Genomic DNA, 24,969 nt, shown 5'->3' with positions numbered 1-24,969 from the left:
TGTTGCTGTGGGTTGTTTTTCATGTCCGTGGTTTGAAGCGACCCCAGTAACGTGATATTTAGTCCCTGGAATGCGAATTTAACAAGGGGGAACCCTTCCAAAAAACATTTACCCAAACACCATTGGACTACTTTTAGACTAGTTTAGCAAATCGGAAAAAGGTGAAACCTGGCAACCCTGCGGCCAGCTCTCGTGAGCTCCTCCTCCGGCAGCGCGAGGAAGCTGCTAGAGCCCCGCCACACGTTCGCGCACACTCTCCGGCGACAACAAGTCTCTCCTGCTCCCCTCAGCTCTTATCCGACACATTTGGATCCTCTTGAACGGTGAGCGGCGATATCTTTTCATTTTGGGTCCTGGTGTTTGAATGTGTTTCATAAAGTCGCCGAGTCCATCAATTCTAGCGCGAGCTAACAGCAGGCTAACGAAAGATAACCGACGAACGAGACATAATAACGTTACCGTTACTTAAAAACATCTGTTTCGTCGAGAATTTAAACGGGGGGAGGTAAACGTATCATTATTGTCTCTTTCCTCATAACTGTTTGAAACCTGGATGTGTAGAAGACTGATAACCGTCACTAGCTAACGTTAGTCCCGTCACATTCAGTCCATACGCAATGGTTGGGAAATCAAACTAGTCGATAAAATCGGGTAACCTAAGCTACGTGTTGTTTAAGCTTTGAGCGCTCTTTTTGTTTAGTATTCAGTTGTTTGTTTGAACGCGTTGACTGCTGTGTAGCACTCTGAAGAGCTGAGCTTAACTTCCATGATCCAGGATCAGCCTCGTTTAGACTTGAGTCTCTTCAGAGACCGTGCGATGTTGATGTGTGGTTGAACACCAATCTCGATTCTGCCTGAACTGTATCCATAAAACATACAGCTTCAGTCCTCGTATCTGGTTTAAATGGATGATGCTGTATTGCCTTAGAAGCAAAGCAGGCGGTCTGATCAGTGGGCATCTGCGCACGTGTTTCATAAAAGGGCTTTTAACCCAGTTTCCCAAAATACTGCAAGAGAAACAAGATCGCACCAGCAAAGCCATCAGATAAGTGACTTGAGTCCAGATGCTCTGGTGCGAGGCTGTTCACCAACAAGTGGGCCAAAATGATTTTTTTTTTACCCACTGATGGCTTCCAGTTAGATATATGTAAGCAATGAGTCACAATGTGCAGCAGTGTATTTACTGTATTTCTTCCATTTGTTTCAGTGTTAATAGCTTTTATTTTTCAGTGTATCATTAGGCTTTCCATCTTTTTTGTGCTTTGAGTATGATACTGTAAAGATCCATCACTCACTAATAATTGAGGTACATCATTGCAAGATAAGTGAGATTTACCTCATTTACATTAGTTAATTGCACTGTAGTCAATAAAGGACCTTCAGTCTTTGTACTTAAACAAATAAAATCATATTTAATTAAAATGTGTGTAATAGTGTTTGGTGATATTCTTAGTTGTCTTATCGTATCATCAGCCAGTGAGATCACCGATACACAATATTATCATACTAATTCATTTAATTATTTACTTAGATTCATAGCCGGAGAGTGAACCAACTCCAGGGTAAAACTAAAAGCAGCCTAATTTTACTGTAATCTATTAACTATATACTTTTACTCAAGTAGCATATGAATGTCATGTCATAAAATATTTTAATGACTGTATTTAATAGAAACACTAAGTTACTAATTAAAATGCTTGGTTAATACACAAAACACTGGAAAAAGAAATATGATGGAATAAAAAAAGCATAAAAATTTCCTAGATGATAATACTATTTAAAAAAAAAACTGCATAGTTAAACAAAAAAAAAAAAAATCTACATATCCTTCATCAAGGCGTTTTAATAGGGCTGTAGTACTCGAGTCCGGTCTTGGACTCGAGTCCGGACTCGAGACATTTTTCTGTCGTCTCGGACTTGTCTCGGACTCGTTGAATTTGCACTCGGACTTGTCTCGGACTTGGCCATTGGACTCGCCAAGTCTTCTAGTTGGTCTCGACCGAGTCCAGCAAAAAAAATAAAATAAAAAATGTCTCCTTCAAAACAAAACCACATTTGCATGATGTCGCGACTGAAACTGTGTGGAAAACGCTAGGCGCGCCACTCTCCTTATTTCCAAAGCACTCTGTAATCTGCGCTCGCGCTCCAGTGGCGTCTGCTGTTGCTGGGCAACCATGACCCGCTCTCCATGATGACGCAGAAGTTTCAGCAAAGAATAAATGGAATTCCAGCACTTAAATTCACTTTCAGTAGCTCTGCTAATAGATTCATTTAAAAAATGGCTATCATTGTACAACTATGATCATCTGTTTCTCCATCTTGCCTTAGCTTTCAGTATTGTTCCGGGAAAGGATGTGCATGACCAGTGGTGCACTTACTGCGACCTGAAAAGTTTAGATGTTTCTAATTTAATTTCTACCTGTTAGATTGTGTTTTATTTACGTCTACACCTAGATAGCCTTTTTTTATGCAACAATTACATGTAAATTTTAAAAACTTTATATATGACATTACATATTTACATTTTCATGTAACAGCCAGTATTTGTATCTGTAACAATCACAAAATTTTTCCTATCTGCATTCGGATACAACATCGTACAATTACTTGATAAGACTGTTATGACTTTTTATATATTTTTTCGTAGTTATCACTGAACAAGTATGTCGTGTTAAACTGAATTAATTATTAATTTCTAAAATAATATTTATCATGCAAGCAGAGAGATGTCATGACAAACGTGTCATAGTGATCATTTGAACACGACTGAATCCATTTAATGCACACATTTTCATTACGCAGAACACTTTGAGCGAGTCTATAATGTATTGTCGACTTCACTAAACAGATGTGTGTGTGCCGCGCAAACCAGCAAAACATAAAGATGCAAACATGTAGGACAAGTAGACAATGTATCCATATCTATGTTGATTATTAGCCTACTTTTGAGAGAGAACTGATTTGGTTTTTGAGAGACTGAGACGTGCAGCACGGCTGTTTGATTGGTGAGCGCGCTGTGCTTATTCCATTCATTCGTATCATGGTAGCCTAAGCTTTCAATATTTGCCTTTTAAATATATACAAATAATATAACGTGTAGCAATGATGTATTATTATAGGTAAAATTACTCTTGCAACGCTCTGATTTCTGAGAGATGCACAGAGAGGCGACAACATTGCGGTGTTTGATTTGCGCGCTTTTCACTCATAAAGTTTACATTCATTCACTTCTGGCGCTGATCCCCTGGCTCACCTGTTATCTAGCAAACACCAGACTGTGTCAGCTTCAGCCGAGTATTCAGGCAGAATTATTCCTTGTCCGTTATTCGTTTTTTAAGCCATTATCCGTGCCATTCCGAATAATTCGGCTTCAGGCACAACCCTAATTATTACATTACATAGGCCTATTTTATTTTTACATGCAACATAGATAAGGTCATATAGTAACAGCTCCTCGCAATATTGTAATTCTAAAATTCACGTCGTACACTTTGTATGCATTATGGTTAATACATGCTGGAGTAGTCGATTGTGACAGTGCTCGACTAGTCTATGCAAACACTAGCACAGTATGACAAAAATTGCTGTATTTATGTGCGCATGGCCAGTAGAGCCAAACGTATCCATTCTAGCCTTGCTGCGTGCATTTGTCATATCCCGAGCTTTGCGTGTGTCTGTGCACTGTGCCAATTAGGCATAGTCATATACATTTTTGACCACAGATATAATGTCAACAAAAAATAAAGTACATAACAATTATTTGACCTTACAGTTCCAAACTTTGTTTGTTTATCCAAGTTTAGCTCCCAGGTCGGACTGGGGGTAAAACCAGTACTCATTAGCAAGGCCCCAAAGGAAGAGAGGGCCCTTGAAAAGTATGAATCTGAAATATATTTTATTTTACCTGGATATTTTCATGGGTGGGGGCCATGGGGGCCCATCAGGACTGCCTAAGCATAGGGCCCAGGATCTTGTTTAACGCCCCTGTTAGCTTTAACCCTAATTATACACACTTGAACCTAATCAAGCTCTTACTAGACACACTAATCTTCCAGGTGTTTTAAGGCCAGTTGGAGCTAAACTTTTCAGGACATTGGCCATCCAGGATGTAATTTGGAGACCCCTGTCCTACAGAGTTGTTACTTTGCACATGCTTTTTGATCATTACAAATAATAATGTAAAATGATTTTCTTAGAATAGGAGATATGCTTTCTCTCGCATCACAAACATTATCAGTAGTTAAGTATGTGGTCTTGAATAGGACCCTTTTTTCACTCATTTGGACTCGGTCTTGGACTTGGACTCGAAACTTTTGGACTTGGACTTGACTTGGACTCGAACCTCTTTGGACTCGGTCTTGACTCGGTCTCGACTAGTCCTGGACTTGGACTTGACTTGGACTCGACAAAGCCGGACTTGACTACAGCTCTACGTTTTAACTTTGCTGCTTAGGAGGCTATAGATTTGGAAGTTGTCAGATTCCTCTATCAGACCTTAAACCTACACTTAATCATTATATATTAGGAGTAGGATTCAAACAATAAATTATGAACTCCATCCTGAAGTCTCAGAGACTTTTTATCTCTCTTAAAAAGTGGAAGTGGAGTTACGTGTGGCCAAGTATGTTGTCCCATACTTGGAATTTGTAGGGGTGGTTAATCTGTATGATTTCCCGATTCGATTCGATTACGATTATTGAAGTCCCGATTCGATTACAGTCGATTTTTGATTATTAACGATTCTCGATTAACGATTATTGATTTTCCATTTCACAACAGTAAGTAGTAAACAAACTGTGTAAATCATTACTAATAAATGGTAGAAACAAACCGAATGCATGTAGTGGTTGGGATTTTCAGTTTACTACATGCAGCAGGCACTCTGATTCCATGTATGGGGCACATATTATTCATATGACACACAAACACAAGTAGACAAGACCTTTTTAGTTCAAAATCTATGCCCCGTGTCACATCGCCTCTGCTTCTGCTATGAGCAGCGCGGACAGATCTGCCTCGCGCACACGCCGAGTGTGCACGGCTCGGACTACTCTCCACCTTACCTCCTAACCGTCCTATGAATACTTCGACCTTGTCTAACATACCCAGAGGCATTAGACAAAGTCTCCACTACAATACTGTCACCGCGATTGCGGAGAGGTGCGGTCAGAAGACAAATATACAGGTCTAGCGCGGAAAAAATCTCCCGCCTCGTCCCCGCAACAATAAAACGCCTGCTAATTTCGCGATGAACACTCCGACCCCTGCAAACATTGTTCACACCTTGACATTTGGCAAAGGACCATTTACATTGGGCAAAGGATTCGCCGTTTGTGCTTGGTGTACTTTCACTTTCAATATCTCCGTCTTCTTCTGAATACAGATATTACCCTTCAGAATCAGTGTCCACGAATAGAAGTCCCAACACTTCATTGCGGGTTTATTGAAGCTTTATTGATGCCATTAGATAATAATAAAAATAATAATGATAATAATAATAATCTAATGCCAATACTTGCTAACGTTGACAATATTGGTCAGATAAAATGGCTCACTCTCACACAAGCTCCGCTTTTTTTCGCACTGATTCAATGCGCTCTCGAAGATTTTGTTAAGGAGCATTACGTTTTTTTGAGTCAGAGATGAAGTATTACATGTCTGCTATCTGGTGCAGGGGAGATCGCTCCTGTTTTTTCCATTTTACACACCTGTTCTGGCTGCTTGCTAACTGGAACTGGGCGCGTTCGTGACGTTCAACTCTCGGTATAATTTTTTTTACAAAATAAAATAATGGGAAAAAAAAATCGATTTTTGAAAATGTAATAATCGATTCATACTCGTCCATAACATACTCGCGATTAATCGATAGTCGATTTTTTTCACCACCCCTAGGAATTTGTGCTCTGCATTTCACCCATCCAAGTGTGCACAGACTCAAAAAGAGGCATTCTACCACTGTGAACCCTTCATTTACCAAAGCAGTGCAAGCTGTGCCATGAGAAGCATTTCGCATACTTGCTGATGCAACTTACCAACACACCTGGATGTGTTTTAAAGCCTGCTCATATCTGTCCCCATGAGGATGATTCTCAGTTGGACTTGTTCGATCTGCTTTATTTCCCTCCTGCAGTGGAGTTTCTCTTGCATGACTACAGGAGCTGAGATCACGTACCTGGTTTATGCACTCAGATGGATAGAATATGAAATTGTATCCAGATGTTAGACATGTGGCTTAGCCAAAATAATTGTTTTGTTCCTTGTAAGGCACCTGAAACATGAAAAGGTGTTGCTCAACAGAGCACTGAAATCATGATGTATTTTTGTAGGCCACCCTGGAAGTTCACATCACCCTGGTTCCCTTGACAAAAAACAAATAGGATTTATTTCCATTTACTTTATTATTACTGCAGACAATAAGCTCTTTGACCAACAAGTTTTTGACTTGCGTTTTGTTTATCATGATAATCTTCACAAGGAAACACTATGAATTTTGAAGCCTGGATAAATAAGGTTGGCAGAAGTAAAAAGCTTAACGTAGGATATAAATGAACTACACCTCAATTGTATGACTTCAACTTCTCTACCATTAAGCATTCAACACTCTTTCAGTCTTTATTTTATAAAAAACATATTTTCCCTGAAAGTCTGAGTTAGTGAGTACATAAGCTTTTCTGTTTGGTGTAGGGGTGTCCATGGTTAACCGGTTAACCGATTAACCGTTAAAAATTGCGTAACCGAGTGAAACATTTTGCTCGGTTAAGTGACGTCAATGGCGTGCATTGAATTTAGTTGTAATACATTTTTGCACCACCAGAGACCGCCAGAGCGCTCCCAGACATTTGTAATGTCCACAAGAAGTCGTCATTTTTCTAATATGAAGCGGGCAAAAAAAGAGTACAGCGTTAGAGCACTTTAAAATTGAGAGTGACGGGGCAAAATGCAAGTATTGCAATACAGTGCTTAGATATACTTCAAGTACAACCTCGTTGTTGTAATCTCAACAGCCAACACCCGGGCATCATTAGGCCGGTCAGGACACACTGGATGCGTGGCGATGGGCGAAAGCATCTCAGCTGCGTGGCGTGTCTGTTTTTAATTCGGCTCCCATGTTAACAGGTTAGAGCTTGCCGACTGCCTGCGTGAGACGCGCGGCTCAGGCGCGGCTCGACGCGTGCATGCTAGAAATAGAACCGACGCCTTGTTGGAAGCGTTTCCAGGCAAAATATAATAGGAAAATATGTTTATATGTCATTTTGTACACAAATACATATTAATTCATGACATTTTGATATTTGAAAGTCTATAGGTTGACATAAATTCAGATATAAATGTAATTTAAAAAAATAAATAAATAATTATCGATTTTCAAATATTGTACCTGTCAAACATAGTCATAAGCACTATTCGGACGGGACTAGTTTTCTAAACTACGTTTGAGTTTCGATTCTTACCACCTGACATCTGTGATTTTCATGTACCAATTCGGACGGGACTAACATCTCCGTGTTTATTACAGAGGTGGGAGGGTCTGATTTGTGCATCTGGGCGTCACAGAGATCACGCGCTCTGTATGCGTGCATTGCATTCATTCAGAATGATTGCCTTAGTATTATTACACAATAAATACTAAATGGCTAGTATAACAAAACAATGTTAATGTGTGGTTCCTTTAGTTTAATTGTTTTCCTTTTTTAATTAAATGTAAATAAAACATTATGTAACGGAGTACATAAATGAACGTGAGTAATCTTACCTGATGCTGATATTACAATAACCGGTATTAACATTTTACGCGATCTTGCTCTTGATTTTATTATTTGTATTATTTTTTTATTATTATTTATTGGCCGCTAAGCAAATCTATCAAACATCCGCGCAGTAAGAGCATCTACGGTAATTCACGTTGGCCAAAACACACAAGGAAACGCGTTGTGAAATAAAATATCACCGGCAATCACAGACATTCACATTCGGACGGGATTAGTTTTCTCAGAGGATCACTGAGTTTGCTGAAAAACGGTAGGTAATTTGCTCTGGAATTATCACAGAGGTTGTGTGAGAAAAACACAGACGTGGCAGATTCGGACGGGATTAAAATCACCAAGTACGTCTGTGAAACGCAGATTTCTCTAACGACCCCCTGTAAAACTAGTCCCGTCCAAATAGCCTTAGCGAGGCGGCCGCGGAGCCTGCTTGTTACCTTCGCCTAAACACGGAAAGTTACATAACTATTACTAGAGCCTGTTCCTTTGTAACATAGCCAAAGGTCGGTGTATATTTGCTTTATACATTTTAGGCTTATTCTCAAATTCAGATTGTGTTAGAGGGCGGGATTATTAGGCAGTTTTAATAGGACAATTTGACCGGAGAGATTAAATTTTGTCGGACATTTCTTTTCTTTTGTTCGGCCAATGTCCGGAAATTACCGGACAACGGAAACCCTGGCGCACACTATGGTTAACCGAGTATTAACCGCTAAGGGCCTCGGTTAACGGTTAATGAAAAACTTGAAAACGTGCAGCCCTAGTTTGGTGTGATGTTTTTTTTTTTTATGTCACTGACAACCTCTGTTGTCCCATTAGTCACTTGTTAATAACCACCATTTCAAGACATGTCAAATCCTTAGATTTTTATTTTAGGCATTTAACCAAAAACTCACTGACCTGAGGATGATGGAATCTGAGGTTCTAAAATGCTAGCTCGTTTCTCAGGTTGTTTCTCAATATGTGTTCTTCTCTGTACTTGTGTTCTTAAGGACTTGGAGAATGTCATCAGTTGTTGCCCAAGTACTGTTCCAGTTAGGGGTCGAATGATATGTGTTTTTCAAGGCCGATACCGATTATTACAGATCAAGAAGACAGATAACCGATATTTTGAACCGATATACATGTCTGGTGTAGGGCTGGGACAACGCGTCGAGGTCATCGATGACCTCGATGCAAAAAATACGTTGACACAAAATATGCGCAGCGATTCGCCGACCTGTTTTTATTTATCTAAAAATCTTTGCAAAACGTTTACCTTATTTGCACTGAATATACGCGATGGCCGGATCAACATTCTGCCCAACTTTATATAACCAATCCAGGGGTTTTTCTGCATTGATCTTTTTTTTTGGACGGCTGTGCGGCTGCGCGCACACTCACAGTCTTCAAACAACACGAGAGCTTCTTGCTCTCTCTCTCCCTTTTGCATAGTAATCAAAATCCTTAAACACGATAGAAAAAGGGCGAAACACCAAAGGTTTCACGCGCACTCACAGTCTTCAAACTACTCGAGCGCTGTCTTGCTCGATATCTCTCTCTCTCTCTCTCTCTCTCTCTCTCTCTCTCTCTCTCCCTCGTGCATATTAACCAAAATCATTAAACACGATAGAAAAAGGGCGGAATGCCAAAGTTTCACGTGGAGCATTCAGAGATTTTTTTTTTCTCCATGACAGGCTGCTGGCTCCCACTGTTAATTTTTTTTTTTTTTTTTTTTTTAATGGAAAAGCACTCTCTGTATTAGCTTAAAGCCCTCACGTTTACATTGGTTACTGTATTCTTTCAATTGCTCTAAACAAGTATTTTGGGTGACATTTTTTTATTGAATGCTAGACATGTCATGGTTATTTTCATCTGAAAGAAGATCTTTTTTTCAGTAAGCTAGGCCCTATGTGTTCAGTAAGCTTGTTTCAGTAAGCTATGTGTTTTCAAGGCTTCAAGGTTTTATTGAATGCTATCTCTATACTAGAGATCGACCGATATGGGTTTTTCTATAGCCGATGCCGATGTTTAGAGGTCAGGGTCAGCCGATGGCAGATATGTGCTGCCGATTTTTAGGGCCGAGGCGTGAGTGAGGCGTGTGCGCACGCTGGGAGAAATAGAGAGAGAGAGAGCTCGTGCGGCAGTACCAGAGAGTCTCAGAGACTAAATAAGGTCTGTCAAAAAAGTCGCTAGATTTGTCGCTAGTCGCTTTTTTGGAAAAAAGTCGCTATGGGGGTCTGAAAAGTCGCTAAATCTAGTCGCTAAGTTGGCAACACTGGCTCCAGGACGGCTGTCTCTCAGAGCGCGGTGCTGTCTGTGAGCGGGGCGGAGTAACGGAGCCCTCAATCACGCTGCAGTGTTTGTAAGAGCTGACAACTTCTCCACCCCATTTACAAAGTGAAATTCTCTGACTACCTTTATCTCGCAGGTCTGTTGTTGAATCTTCCAAAAGTTTTGACTCAGGGTGCTTCACATGCAGTGGCTGCAGCAGCACTTTCCACCGCGCCAATAACACAGGGCTGCCCGCCGACGTGCCTGACTTTAAATCGGCGCTACTAAACACTGATATCGGCCGATGCCGATATATTAAAAAATGACAAATATCGGCCCGATATATCGGCCGAGCAATATATCGGTCGACCTCTACTCTATACAAGTGCAAAGTAATGCATTCTTAGTCGGTCTTTTATTTTGTAATTTTAAAAGCAATAAACATATATTGCAATGTTAAGGAATTCATGTTTTTTCATTCAGATATGTAAATCAACATGTATAAATTGTTAGTAGTCAATTAATGGGGAGATAATTGAACTTGAATCGGTCTGAAAAAATTAATCGTTAGATTAATCGATGCATCTAAAAAATAATTGCTAGATTAATCGTTTCAAAAATAATAGTTTATCCCAGCCCTAGTCTGGTGTATAATGAAAATTGTCAAAATGACAGTAACTGCCTTCCCTGGTGTTGGTGGAGTGTAGTACTCCCACACTGCACTTCTTACTCTTGTTTTCCTCTGTGCATCCATTTGCGATAAGGGTAATATAAAAAGAGAGATAAAAGTGGGGCCACTGTATGCTTCATTATTAAGCGAGTGCGCGTGAAACTTTGGTGTTTCGCCCTTTTTCTATCGTGTTTAATAATTTTGATTAATATGCACAAGGGAGAGAGAGAGCAAGAAGCTCTCGTGTTGTTTGAAGACTGTGAGTTCGTGGGCAGCCGGGGCTCTCTCTCTTACGCGCCCTGTCAGGCACAGCGATCAAATAAGGCTTTGACAGCCGCCAAAATAAAGATCAATGCCGAAAAACCCCTGGATTGGTTATATAACATTGGACAGAATGTTGATCCGGCCATCGCGTATATTCGGTGCACATAAGGTAAACGTTTTGCAAACGTTTTTTAGAGGAATAAAAACAGGTTGACGAATTGATGCGCATATTTTGCGTCGACGTATTTTTTGCATCGACGTCAACGATAACCTCGACGCGTTGTCCCAGCCCTAGACGAAAGGACTGAAAAGGACCGAAAGGGATGAAAAATATCGATTAATTCCATGATCGATTGTCGTTTAAATTAACGATCAATTAATCGATTAATCGTTAACCATAATTCTGCTAAATGAATCTATGGCAGGCAGCAGTCACTAGCATGACAGGATGTGAAAAAACACACAAAAAGCTTTCTTACTTGAATTAAAGGGGGTTTTAGTCTGAATAAAATGCTAGTAGCAGGATTATAAAATGAACCGAGCGCACCATACATTTGAGTTCATTTACTTTGTTGACTGTTTTCTGGCGCGGAGACCGCTAAACGAGCCTCTTTAAATGGTTTTGTGGTGCTCGTTGTTGTATTTTAAAACACAACTGCAATGTTTTCAACTGACATTATGGCATTTAAAATAAAATTATCCCAGTGGCGCGTGTGTGACTGCTGTGCATTAAGTGAACTGCATCCATCTGAATGCCATTCGAGATATAGCCTTCATGTATGTGGCTTTGTTCTGGTTTGCCAGTTGGTCACGAATTTCCACAAATTCAATAACATCTAGGCATTGTTTTTCTTAAATCTTCAGTCTAACCCTCTAATTTCGCAGGTTTATTTTATTATCTTTCACTTTTAATCGCATCTCTTACTCTGTGTGGTATACATGGGAAGGGGAATTAAAGATTTCATGAATTAAGAATTTGTTCCATTTATAAATTTGTTCCCTTATTTCAGTTAAACCATGGGTTATTTAGGGAACAAAATGAATGAAACATGGACAATTGCCACAATTTAATAAGTCATAGGAAAGAATTAACAAGTTGAAGGAATGAATAGACTGTCTGTCCTGTGTCTCGCAGCCCTGAAAGCACAATTATCTGATGAAATGACTTAGTTACTACATTTCTATTGCTTTTCATGTTGAATAACTTTTGTGTTGTTTCTATTTTAATGTACCTTTAAAGTTTAAATCACATTAAAAGCTTAATTTGTACATTGTGAATGAATGATGCTGCATTTATATACGATCACCGTCACTCACAGCTGCTCGCACCTGTTGAGTGCACGAGCCCAACATAAAATCAGTTAACAGATGTAATCGATTGCATCTCTTATCGACAATTAACCCGATCATCGATTAATCGTTTACATCCCTATATCCAACAGATAATGGAAAGCAAGACGACCAACTGAGCTGTCATGTTTCAGACAGGAGAGAACTCTATTCTGTGGATATCTTATTTCCTATTCTCTTATGAGAGCTCAACTCTTCCACTCAAAAAATGGTTGGACAGTCACATTTAATGACCGAAGTTAAGGGACTGGTCATTAAATTGTGAGGCATGTTAAAAGAAACTACAGCTCACTCATCCCTTTATTATAAGGAAAATTTTATATTTGCTTTCCTATTTTTTACGTTCTGTCTCGTCGTGCCTCACTAATGTAGTTACAGATATAGTGCCAAGGGACCCAGTCCTGAGGGGTCCCATTCCTGAAAAGCCGAAGCAATTATGAGTTTAACAAAAGGAGACATATGTATGTCGGCATGAAATTAAATGTGTCTATGTTACCAATATTGAATACTGTGAAGGATTTAATCCAGGTATAAGTAGGGCTGGGCGGTATATAGAGTTTATACAATATATAGATTTTTTCTTTCTAAGCAATTTGATATGAGGCAATATTGTTTATATTGATATGCAGTAATTTGATACTAGTGCATATGAAAATATAGCGGAGGACACAGACTGAGCTGCTGCGGAGAAAGTGCTTAATCCAATTTGTTCTAAGCATGTGACAAGCTTCATATTAAAAACTGGTTTAAGACATAGTTTATAATTTCGTTTTGTATATATAAATTTTAGTGGCTGGGCCCATCATATGCTCTGACAGAGAGGCTGTGTGTGCCGCTGGCAAAGACATTAGGCTACTTGCGCTGTTTATTGTGGTTGAGATGCGCGGTCTTCCTGAATGCATAACTTACATATCACAAGTATACAAATAAGTACAAATATTACAATGTTCGAATTAAATGTAACTTTACACATTTTACACTTTTTTTTTTTTTTACACATAATATAGAGGCTTACATGGTTACATTCACTTTATTTGTTTTCATAGCCTTTAATATGTAGTTTTGTTGGAAAACCTTGGGCGGCAAGAGAGATATTTGAGATATATATATATATACACACACATACATACACACACACACACACACAGTACAGACCAAAAGTTTTGGACACACCTTCTCATTCAAAGAGTTTTCTTTATTTTCATGACTATGAAAATTGTAGATTCACACTGAAGGCATCGAAACTATGAATTAACGTGGAATTATATACATAAAAAAGTGTGAAACAACTGAAAATCTCTCATATTGTAGGTTCTTCTAAGTAGCCACCTTTTGCTTTGATTACTGCTTTGCACACTCTTGGCTTTCTCTTGATGAGCTTCAAGAGCTAGTCACCTGAAATGGTCTTCCAACAGTCTTGAAGGAGTTCCCCGAGAGATGCTTAGCACTTGTTGGCCCTTTTGCCTTCTGTCTGCGGTCCAGCTCACCCCTAAACCATCTGGATTGGGTTCAGGTCCGGTGACTGTGGAGGCCAGGTCATCTGGCGCAGCACCCCATCACTCTCCTTCTTGCTCAAATAGCCCTTGATGCCTTCAGTGTGACTCTACAATTTACATAGTCATGAAAATAAAGAAAACTCTTTGAATGAGAAGGTGTGTCCAAACTTTTGGTCTGTACTGTATAGAGAGAGAGAGAGGGAGAGAGAGAGAACAGATTTTTTGGATCAAAAAAACACAAATTCGTGATGTATACCATATATCGCAAATTGGCAAAAAAATACAGATATATATGATTCTTTGCCTATATCGCCCAGCCCTAGGTATAAGCTTCTGAAAAGGCACTCTGGCAATTTTCTGGACTGCGTGAAAAGGCTTCTAGTCAGCCGTTCCCACTTCCCAGATCAAAGAAACAGGGCTTAGAGACACACTCACATCTGAAACAATATGCTGCTACAGACAGATTCTGATCCACAGGTCCTGTTGTGCCAGCTGGTTTTAGTTGTTAGCTCTCAGTATGTTTGTAACAAAAGGATTATGAAGTCATTTAAAAGACTAAAACAACTAAACAAGCAGCTCATTAGACAAAAAAGCCTATTAATACAATTAGGACTATGAAAGAAAATGACTCCAGCAAGCTTCCATTTCCAGCTGGATTGCTGTCTGACAACTGCTTTTCCTCCTGGAAAGTGATCAGATAGGTGCGGACAGATAAACAACAAGCCCGCGAGGAACAGTTCCACCAGTCTACTTCTCCAGGAATCCAGTGGATGTCATGAGCTCTGTCATCCCGTGGGGGACGCCATCAGAAATAGAAGCAGGCGTGGATTGATGGAGGACTGTGGGGAGTACAGCCAATGGAAATGAAGGAACCAGAGAAAACACACAACAGCTGTCACCCAGGGAGGTTGTTGGCATAGCAATGGGAGGAGGGAGAGCCGAGTAAACCAATAAACAGAACAACAGTCAAAACAAGTGTGATCTGTCCAGCAATGTGCTTTGGATTTACATATAGGCCCATTTCTGCTATCTATATTACAACAATATCATGTTAATTATCGAAGAAGATTCATCTGCAATAATGAACACGATATTGCATAGCTTGTCAGTGAACTACAGCTCTCTCTATTAAATGGCACTGCATCTGAAAGCAGGTGATGAAGATTTAGCGGTAATCAGGGAACCGGCTTTACTGACGAGATGTGTGTAATCATCACATGCGATATATACCACCCAGCCCTAATTAAAACACACACACACACACACACACACACACACACAACAAACATTGCAGAAAACAGTTCGGGAGACTTTGGCTCCTCTAATAAACAAAACAAAACAAAAAGACCAAAGGAAAAGCATACTGGCCTACTTGTAGTTAAAGACAGTGCTGCAGAATTATGTATTTTTAGGGCCAAAACTTATGCCGTTTCTTAAAACAAAGTACGCAAACTTCAAATTTGGATCTTTTTAACTAAAACAATTATATCTCATGTTTAACTACTACAGAGACATCAGAGCCGGCGGCTGATGGTACTGCATGATTTCGCTCCATTGCATCAATGAAAATAGTTCAAAATAATGTAACAGCTCACCCACCGCTTAACTCTAAAAGCAAACACAGGGGTGTTTCATTCATGAATGAAAGTGCGTTTTTGAACTAATCTAGTTAATCAGTGAGTCTTGATTACTCATTCATAAAGACAGTCACTTGCTTCATTCCTAAATAAATCATTGAATTAATGATTCAGTGCTAAAATCAGTGACATGCCGCCACCAGCTGAAGGATTAAGTTACATTTTAGGTATAACTATTTAAATCATTTAATATTTTTGTGTTCGTTAAATGTCTGAAAATGTCCCTACAAGCCACTTTTGTGTTTTTCTGTGTAACCTCTGTAGTACAAAATTGTTTTTTATTAATACGAATTTCATGATTGGTAACTTATTTGTCGTATTCTACTTCATATTATACTGTTTTAAACAGAAATGTTAAAGTTTATAAACATACATTTTGAATTTGAAAGATGAAAATTATGCCATTGCAAAGGTAAAAAGAAAATACTCCTGTAAGGCACTTTAAGGAGTCAGATTTCACCTCGTATTAGAAAGAATAATTTTTGATCAGAAAATGTTCAGGTGCCCCTAAATTTTCTTAATTATTAGGACAAGTGCTCCTAATCACAGGGGGAAAAAAATTATAATAATTATTATGTATGTATGTATGTATGTATATATATATATATATATATATATATTTATTTATTTATTTATTTATTTATTTATTGCTTTATTTATTTATTTATTGCTTTATTTATTTATTTATTGCTTTATTTATTTATTTATTGCTTTATTTATTGCTTTAACCCCTGACTACTACAACAATTATTATAACTTTTATTTAAAAGAATAAATCACACAATATGCAATGTGCAATTTCTTCCGTTTTAATGTTAATAGTAAACCCTTTATGTGCCAAAAAATAACGTTTTTAACTCTCATTTGATTAAAAGATATATTAAATTGATTTATTCATGTGCACTGTAAATGAAAACTAACTGAAATTTCTACTGTCACATAGGTCAAGATTAGGATGACAAAAATGTAGAAATTTCAGTAGGCTATTGAACTAAGTGTGCCTGTAAAAGGCTATTAGTGTTATAGTTTCATGAAAATAGTTGCAGTCTTCTTAACAACTACTACAATATAGCTATGAAGACAAATCAATTATTTAAATTTTTTATATACATTTTCTAAAGTTAATCATTTGATGAGCAAAAGATGATCAAATTGAATAGTCGCCTCTTGTAGGTTATGATTTAGTCATCAGAAAATAATTAACATATTTTTTAATGCATTTTTTCCAAAATCGCTCATTCCTAAAAAGATGGTTCACAATATATTTTTCTTTTTTCCATAAAGATGTTCTCCTTCAATTTAACCCTAACCATTCTTTAATAATTGTTTTTGAATTAGAATTTAAAACTGCTGCATTTTGTCATATCTAAATACACTGCCATTCAAAAGTTTAGCATCAATAATAAAAAATAATAAAAGTTTTTTAAAGCCTCTTCTGCTCATCAAGGCTGCATTTATTTGATCAGAACTACAGTAAAAACGGTAATATTATGATAAAGTGATTGTTATCTTTTTAATATACTTTAAAGCAGAATTTTATTTCTGTGGTGACAAAGCTGAATTTTCAGCATCATTACTCCAGGTTTCAGTGTCAAATGATCCTTTAGAAATTATTCCAATATGACATTCAGCCAAGTATGGTGACCCATACTCAGAATTTGTGCTCTGCATTTAACCCATCCAAAGTGCACACACATAGCAGTGCGCACACACACACACACAAACACACACAAAGTTCTGTTGCTCAGTATAAAAATCATTACACTTATAGAAAGTCCTCATAATGATAGATGCACCAACATTTGTGTAGGCTTCCCAACAATTTTTGATAACTACTCCTGCTGTAACCTCTAACCCACAATGTCTCTCTCCTTCCTGGGGTTTGGTGGGTTGGTATAAACATTTTCTTTGAAATTGGTGACCCTAGCCTTTGCTTAAGCTTTTTTGTTTTGTTATTAAATAATATTTAATTTAATAACTAATTTTCTACATTTAAAAATAGTCTGTATGATTAAATTCTCATTACCGAAAAAGAGGTTCTCTCTACCGCAACTGGCCTTAAATTGTTGCGGTGAGTGAAAATGGTGTTGCGGAGGATGAGGTGTCTTAGCATGTTTTGCTAACAACAGAGAAACCATGATGATTTAGCAAATTTTTTACTCAGTAGATATAATCAGGCATTAATGAAGTATATTTTCATAGAAAATTTGTAATCTAATATTTTTCTAAATGTGGAAAACTACCCGTTTCGGTGATGATAATCAATTTGTCGTGTAGACGTTCTGACAAGAGAATTTTACACTTTGAACTGGAACAATATGAAGATATCTGCCTACCTTGTTGGTATTTTGAAGGTTCTGCCTCATGTGTTGCTTAATTTAAAATCAAGATTTATATTTTAAAAAAATGTGTGTGCATAAATGACCCTCAAAAAATATTGCGGAGGATGACAACATTAGTCATGGACACTTTATATTTCCACTATTGTATCATTATTATTGTACATGAATATTCAATCTGTCATTTTTCTGTCATGTGAAAAATTATAGAAGAATATCCATTTACTTTTTTCAGAATATTTTTATTGTAATTTGTTTAAATTACAACATAACATAAGTTAAGATACAGCTGGACGCATTGCGGTAATGAGAATTTCAGCAGAAAACGCAATAAAATGCAAAAATAATTCATTCCTATGTTGAAATTGCTCTTTGTGCAAGGTAGAGAACAGTATTGTCTTTATTATGGTGTTTTTATATATTACTAAATTGCATGTTTAATATCTAAAATCACTAGTGACATGGCGTTTCAACAGTTTCGTGAGAATGACCCAGTCTTCAAACTACACGAGCGCTGTCCTGCGCTCTCTCTCTCTCTCTCTCTCTCTCTCTCTCTCTCTCTCTCTCTCTCTCTCTCTCTCTCTCCCTCGTGCATATTAACCAAAATCATTAGACACGATGGAAAAAGGGCGGAACGCCAAAGTTTCACGTGGAGCATTCAGAGATTTTTTTTTCCTCCATGACAGGCTGCTGGCTCCCACTGTTAATTTTTTTTTTTTTTTGGAAAAGCTTTTTTATTGAATGCTAGACATCAAGTTGTGGTTATTTTCATCTGAAAGAAGAACTTTTTTTCAGTAAGTTAGGCCCTATGTGTTCAGTAAGCTTGTTTCAGTAAGCTATGTGTTTTCAAGGCTTCAAGGTTTTATTGAATGCTATCTCTATACAAGTGCAAAGTAATGCATTCTTAGTCAGTCTTTTATTTTTAAGAGCAATAAACATACATTGCAATGTTAAGGAATTCATGTTTTTTTTCATTCAGATATGTAAATCAACATGTATAAATTGTTAGTAGTCAATTAATGGGGAGATAATCAAAATCGAATCGGTCTGAAAAAATTAATCGTTAGATTCATCGATGCATCGAAAAAATTATCGCTAGATTAATGGTTTAAAAAAGAATCGTTTATCCCAGCCCTACTTTCGTCCTTTCGTCTTGGCTTTTTCAGTCTCTTTCTCTGTGTTTCAGCCTGGCTGAAACTGTAGATGCAGCTGTACTGTTTTGAAAGGGCTGGTTTAATGAGGTCCAGTTACCTGATCCTGGAAATACAGAAAGTAGATACTCAGCAGCCAGGGAACAGCTTCTGATACATTATGCTGCACATAAGCATCTTTTCCTCTTCATATCCTGTAGACTTTGACTTCCCATACCATAGAAAAACATCCGTCTCTTACTGTAGATCAAAAAGGATATAAGGATGCTTTGCCTCCATGTGAACACAATAACGATTTGTTAGTGTATGACTAGCCTATACTGTCTGTAAGTGTGTCTGTAATGAAGGTGCTGAGCTAGTAAAGTGATCCTGATGTCTGCTCTGTAGTAGCTACTGTGATGGAACTGGAGAGCAGCTCTATTCTGTTCTCCTGGCTTTAGATTGAAACACTTGTGCTTAATCCCTAATTAAGAAATGGCTTGAATTAGAAATAAGAGTGATTAACTGCTCATTAACAATTATCTGCTTTTCTGATTTTATGTTCTGAAGTCACAGAGGTTAAGAACAACATGATGTATGCATGTTTCATATATGTTCCCACATAATAGTTGTTTGTCAACTAAACAGAATCAAGCATTCAGCAGTCCCGTGGTATAGGTACTTATTAACCAACATTTCAGCATGCATTTCAGTTTTTCTCACATTATTTCAGATGCTATCATCCTGCTGTGTCCATAGAGACACAATCCCCTCTCCGGTTCTGTTGACCCCAGATTTAATGGTAGACTCTATTTGGGATTTAGTTATATTGTAGCATTCTTGGCACTTTTGAACATGACAAAAATGCTGAAAGCTAATCACAGTTTAGTGTTTTCACTGTCAGTTCTGTTTATAGTCATGTGCCTGTAGTATGAGTAATGCTGAATGCTCCCAGCAGCCAGGGATGCCACAAATCTATCTTTGTAATTGATTTACATTCATTGCCAGTGCTATACACTTGGAGAAGTGTTGAACTGATCTGAATTTATACATGAACTGCTCCTAAAATTTGACCTAATTTAGTTAAGACCGCTTTATTTTCTTTTTTAGTTTGTCATGAGTTTATAAACTCTTCTTTGTTTCAAATGAATCATTTATGAATCAGACTTCACTTCTCGCAAGAACACACAAACAGTTAGATAAAGGGACAGTTCACCCAAAAATGAAAATTGTCATTTACTCACCATCAAGATTTTCCAAACCAGTTTGAGTTTCTTCTGTTGAGCTCAAAAGTAGGCATTTTAAAGAATGTGGGTAACCAAACAGTTGACATTAGCAACTGAATTGCATAGTATGAACAAAAAAAAATATACAATAAGTTAATGACTATCGTCAACTGTTTGGTCACCAACATTATTTAAAAGATCTTGTTTTGTTTACCAACATTCTTCAAAAATTTCTTCAAGTTAAGCTCAACAGTTATTATGATGGGTTGTTATGAAGACCTTTAAGTTTGTGTGTTTATGAATTGCCAATATTTTTTTCTCAATTAAACTATATAATGCTCATCAATTGAAGTTCATGTCATAGAGTGACGTTTTATTTAAATAGTCTTTTTGCAATATTCACAGTTGGGCTGTGTATCGGCAAGAATCTGGCAATACGATATATCACGATACAGGGGTTGCGATACAATATATTGCGATACACTGAGATACTGTAAGGCGATATATTGGGATATTTCTTATTTTAGGAACAGGATATATTTTTAGGAAAGCTGACATTAAGAACACACCACCATATGCAAACCTTAGCAAAACATAAATCAAATAAAAATTGTTTAACCAGAACACACTGGCATCTGCATCAATTCCTGTAACATTCAACCTTATTGAACCACTTTTTGTGCAGTATGAGTAAAGGGAGAAAAATTTAAGTGCTTGCAGGATACTTTAGTTAATGTATATGTATAAATTTATTTTATAAAAAGACTAAATATATTTTTAGACACAGCTTTAAAGGTTCACAGTTTAGGATTACAATTGTGACGTATACAATGTCATAACATTTTGATCTGAACAAAAAATGACATCTGTTTAAATATGAATTAAAAAGAAAGTTTTTGCAGGATTCCTAAAAAAAAAAAAAAAAAAAAAAAAACTAACAAAAAAACAATTGTAAACCAATAAAATAAATACAGATGTTGAACATCCTCTGAACCTTTCCACTTGGATTTCACAGGTTTTTCAGTTTCTATTTATGTTCCGCTTTGAATCACCAAGATAGTGACTCGAGCGCCGCCCAATCTGCAAAAAACGCCCATCATGAGAGAAAGCTGCAGTCGTGCTGCGACCCTACTGTCCGAAGGCTCTTCACATGGGACGCATATATTCTTTTGATGATATTATGTCAGCAATAAAACCTAATTGTTGGCTTTGGAACAGCCATCATCTTTCTTAGGGAATGTTTAGTTGAGCTCTGTACATCAGGGTTATGGGCCAACCTCAGTCTGTGATCTCGCCACCAATGCTGTAGTCTCACACTCGTCCTCAGAGTAATAATTCAAAAGCTTTGAACATTAGAATTTGCTGCTGTGAATCATGGGTAATTATCTTTGCAGCAGTCCCTCTTTTGTCTTTGAATCGCTGACCTCATACAGTAACATGGCACAACATTTCTGGCATTATTTCTGTTCATCTATCGTAATACATGCCCTAAATCAACCCAAGTGGCCCAGTTTATGTCTGCTCCAAAGCTTTGGTAAGCCCATAGGGCACACATCTGCTTGTTCTCTGTCCATGGTGTCTGTGGTTAGAGAGGCAGGGGGTCTCACCGCAGCTGCTCTATTCTGCCACTGGCAGGATGCCACTAATGAGCTCGCCAACAGAATGACGCCAGAGACCTTAATGAACAACAACATGCGCAGGAGACAAATGGGAGCGCAGTCATAAAGGAGGACTGTTCTTTGGTTTGCAGTGGAGAACAATGCGACTGCGATCATAAAGACTTTGTTTTCCCCCCAACATTTCTGTTCATCAGTTATAACTGTTACAGTGCATGAAGAAGCTCTTGACTGGCAGTCCTGCTTTATGAAATATTGAGTAGATGGGAAGTTGACACTAGGGGTGTCCATGGTTAACCGATTAACCGTTAAAAATTGCGTAACCGAGTGAAACATTTTGCTCGGTTAAGTGACGTCAATGGCGTGCATTGAATTTAGTTGTAATACATTTTTGCACCACCAGAGACCGCCAGAGCGCTCCCAGACATTTGTAATGTCCACAAGAAGAAGTCATTTTTCTAATATGAAGCGGGCAAAAAAAAAGTACAGCGTTGGAGCACTTTAAAATTGAGAGTGACGGGGCAAAATGCAAGTATTGCAATACAGTGCTTAGATATACTTAAAGTAAAACCTCGTTGTTGTAATCTCAACAGCCAACACCCGGGCATCATTAGGCCGGTCAGGACACACTGGATGCGTGGCGAAAGCATCTCAGCTGCATGGCGTGTCTGTTTTTAATTCGGCTCCCATGTTAACAGGTTAGAGCTTGCCGACTGCCTGCGTGAGACGCGCGGCTCAGGCGCGGCTCGACGCGTGCATGCTAGAAATAGAACCGACGCCTTGTTGGAAGCGTTTCCAGGCAAAATATAATAGGAAAATATGTTTATATGTAATTTTGTACACAAATACATATTAATTCAAGACATTTTGATATTTGAAAGTCTATAGGTTGACATAAATTCAGATATAAATGTAATTAAAATTAAATAAATAAATAATTATCGATTTTCAAATATTGTACCTGTCAAACATAGTCATAGCCTTAGCGAGGCGGCCGCGGAGTCTGCTTGTTATACATTTTAGGCTTATTCTTAAATTCAGATTGTGTTAATGGGCGGCATTATTAGGCAGTTTTAATAGGACAATTTGACCGGAGAGATAAAATTTTGTCGGACATTTCTTTTTTTTTTTCGGCCAATGTCCGGAAATTACTATGGTTATAGTTACTATGGCACACTATGGTTAACTGAGTATTAACTGCTAAAGGCCTTGGTTAACGGTTAATGAAAAACTTGAAAACGTGCAGCCCTAGTTGACACACATTCAGAAGCTTTAAGTCATAATTTAAGGTCAGCATGAGTTTTGGACTTTGCAGGTTAATTCCTGTTACACAGTGGGCTTCTCTCTGCCAGTGGTGTGCTGTCTCTGTGTGTGTCCAGTGCTGCATGCACTATGGATGATGGGACGTCTCTGTGGCCTGGAACACACACACTGGCCAAGTGACTTGGCTGCCAATCTGCCCCTTTCCCCACTGTATTACTTGTGTACACACTGTAAACTGAGTGGATTGTTTTCATTTTCATCTCTATGGTTTTATTTCTTTCGAAGATGCAGTGCAGGTTGTTCCTGTATGTTTTGGGGTGAGTGCATTGTCGCTTCTGTACTCAGTCTGAGATAGCAAATCATCTCCCAGTTTTCCTCCGGCTCCAAACCAACCGGCCAATCAACAAACAGAGTACGGGCTGAGAGCCGCGACGTAGACGCTAAACTAAGCGTAAGTGTCGAATTAAAAATTGTAGTTTATGCTAGGGAAATCGAAAACGACAGCGGACATGGAGACACGGGATGCTATTGTTGTGGAGAATATTCCCGGCATTTGCCAACTGAAGCCGGAGCAAGAAGAGTGTTTGTTTCACATTTTGAATGGAGGTGGTGATGTGGCCATACTCCCGACAGGTTTTGGGAAAAGTTTAATTTATCAGCTGTTATCTTTCGTCAGCGAGAAACTGGGGAGGCCAAAGTCCGTCAAGGGCATAATTGTGATTGTGTCCCCTTGGTTGCTCTCGTGGAGGATCAGGTTAAGTTAAGAGAAAGTAAGCACTTGTCAATTATTCCCTTCCAGACTCTGTCTACGAAGCAAATCGCAGTATCAGAGTTTGTTTTCGATGGGGGAATAAACAAGCTATAGCTCTGTCTTAAAACAAGTCTGGCAAAACTGCTGCAACTGGCTGCAACACACTCTTTATACTGCCGTTTAGGTGATTTTGTAAATGGGGGAAGAGCTTTAAAATGCTTCCACTTTGGGATGCTGTTTGTGCACTGGGATTTCTTCGGTGAAGTGTATGAAGTTTAACAGAGGCTCGCTTGCTGTCAAGATGCACTATGGACAGACACTCGCATGATTTTTAAACATTTACAAGTAAGTACACAACCGTAAGATGTAAGCTATACAAAGAAGAAAACTGTTTTGAAATTTATTAAATGGTTTATGAACCGCTTTAAACTTAACTGAGCACATCTCAAATTTAGTAAAGCTGGGGCTGTGGGCTTTTTCTAAAGAAGCTCACTCTGTTCTGTTATTTTTTTACAGATGCTTCCACAACATCAAAGTATATCGACATAAATGGTGTTGTCCCATCTCAGGGGGGAACCTGAGAGTTTCAAATTAGGTTCTGCACACAGAAGTTATGCACATGCAGTGGTTAAAAAGTGCTGCAGTCGTTCAGTATACATGCATACCAAAACAAAATGCAACCATCTAAAATACATTTATTTTGGTCCTTTGGTCGTGTTCAACTTCATCTCAAGAATGCAATCCCAAAATACGCTGTGACAATCTTAGTACATCAATCTTTTGCAATGTTCTTGAATATTAATAATTTAGTGCAGAAAGCACTGGTTAAAAAAAAAAAGTTTACCCCAGAGTTTGTCGTTTATATTTGTGTCTTTATTCTTGTAGCATATATTAAATATAATCGTGATTTGAATTTCCAGTGTGTATTTGTATGTGTTCCTTTATTTTTAGTGTGGATGCTTCTGTTGAAGCATGTAGACTGTAAGCAGTGCGGCAACTTGGTCGATTTTGTAACTGAGCTGCAATTTGCTAAAACTAAATGGCAGACTCATATTTCATAACTCTTATCTAATTCAATGTGATAATAAGGCTTTACAGCAGAACAAGAGTAATGTCAATTCTTTATCAGCTCGTTTTTTTTTGCACCCATCAAACAACATCTAGAAACGGGCCACAGTTTATCTGATGAAGGTGGAGTGTTGACGTCGCTA

The 24,969-nt window shown here is 38.1% G+C and overlaps 1 protein-coding gene across 3 annotated transcripts in view; it reads left to right on the top strand.

Moving 5' to 3' along the window:
• The first annotated feature begins 164 nt into the window (after positions 1-164).
• Positions 165-24,969, top strand: part of LOC127945028 (protein NDRG3) — a 67,421-nt gene continuing 42,616 nt past the window's right edge. For 2 of the 3 annotated variants that reach the window (XM_052541538.1, XM_052541537.1), the window contains exon 1: positions 165-323. The gene's annotated coding sequence lies outside the window, so the exon portion shown is untranslated. The remainder of the gene's footprint in view (positions 324-24,969) is intronic. The other variant, XM_052541540.1, reaches the window with a different exon arrangement.

Source organism: Carassius gibelio, chromosome A23 (genome assembly GCF_023724105.1).
Source record: "Carassius gibelio isolate Cgi1373 ecotype wild population from Czech Republic chromosome A23, carGib1.2-hapl.c, whole genome shotgun sequence".
NCBI classification, from domain to species: domain Eukaryota; kingdom Metazoa; phylum Chordata; class Actinopteri; order Cypriniformes; family Cyprinidae; genus Carassius; species Carassius gibelio.
This window is presented reverse-complemented; position numbering and strand designations above follow the sequence as displayed.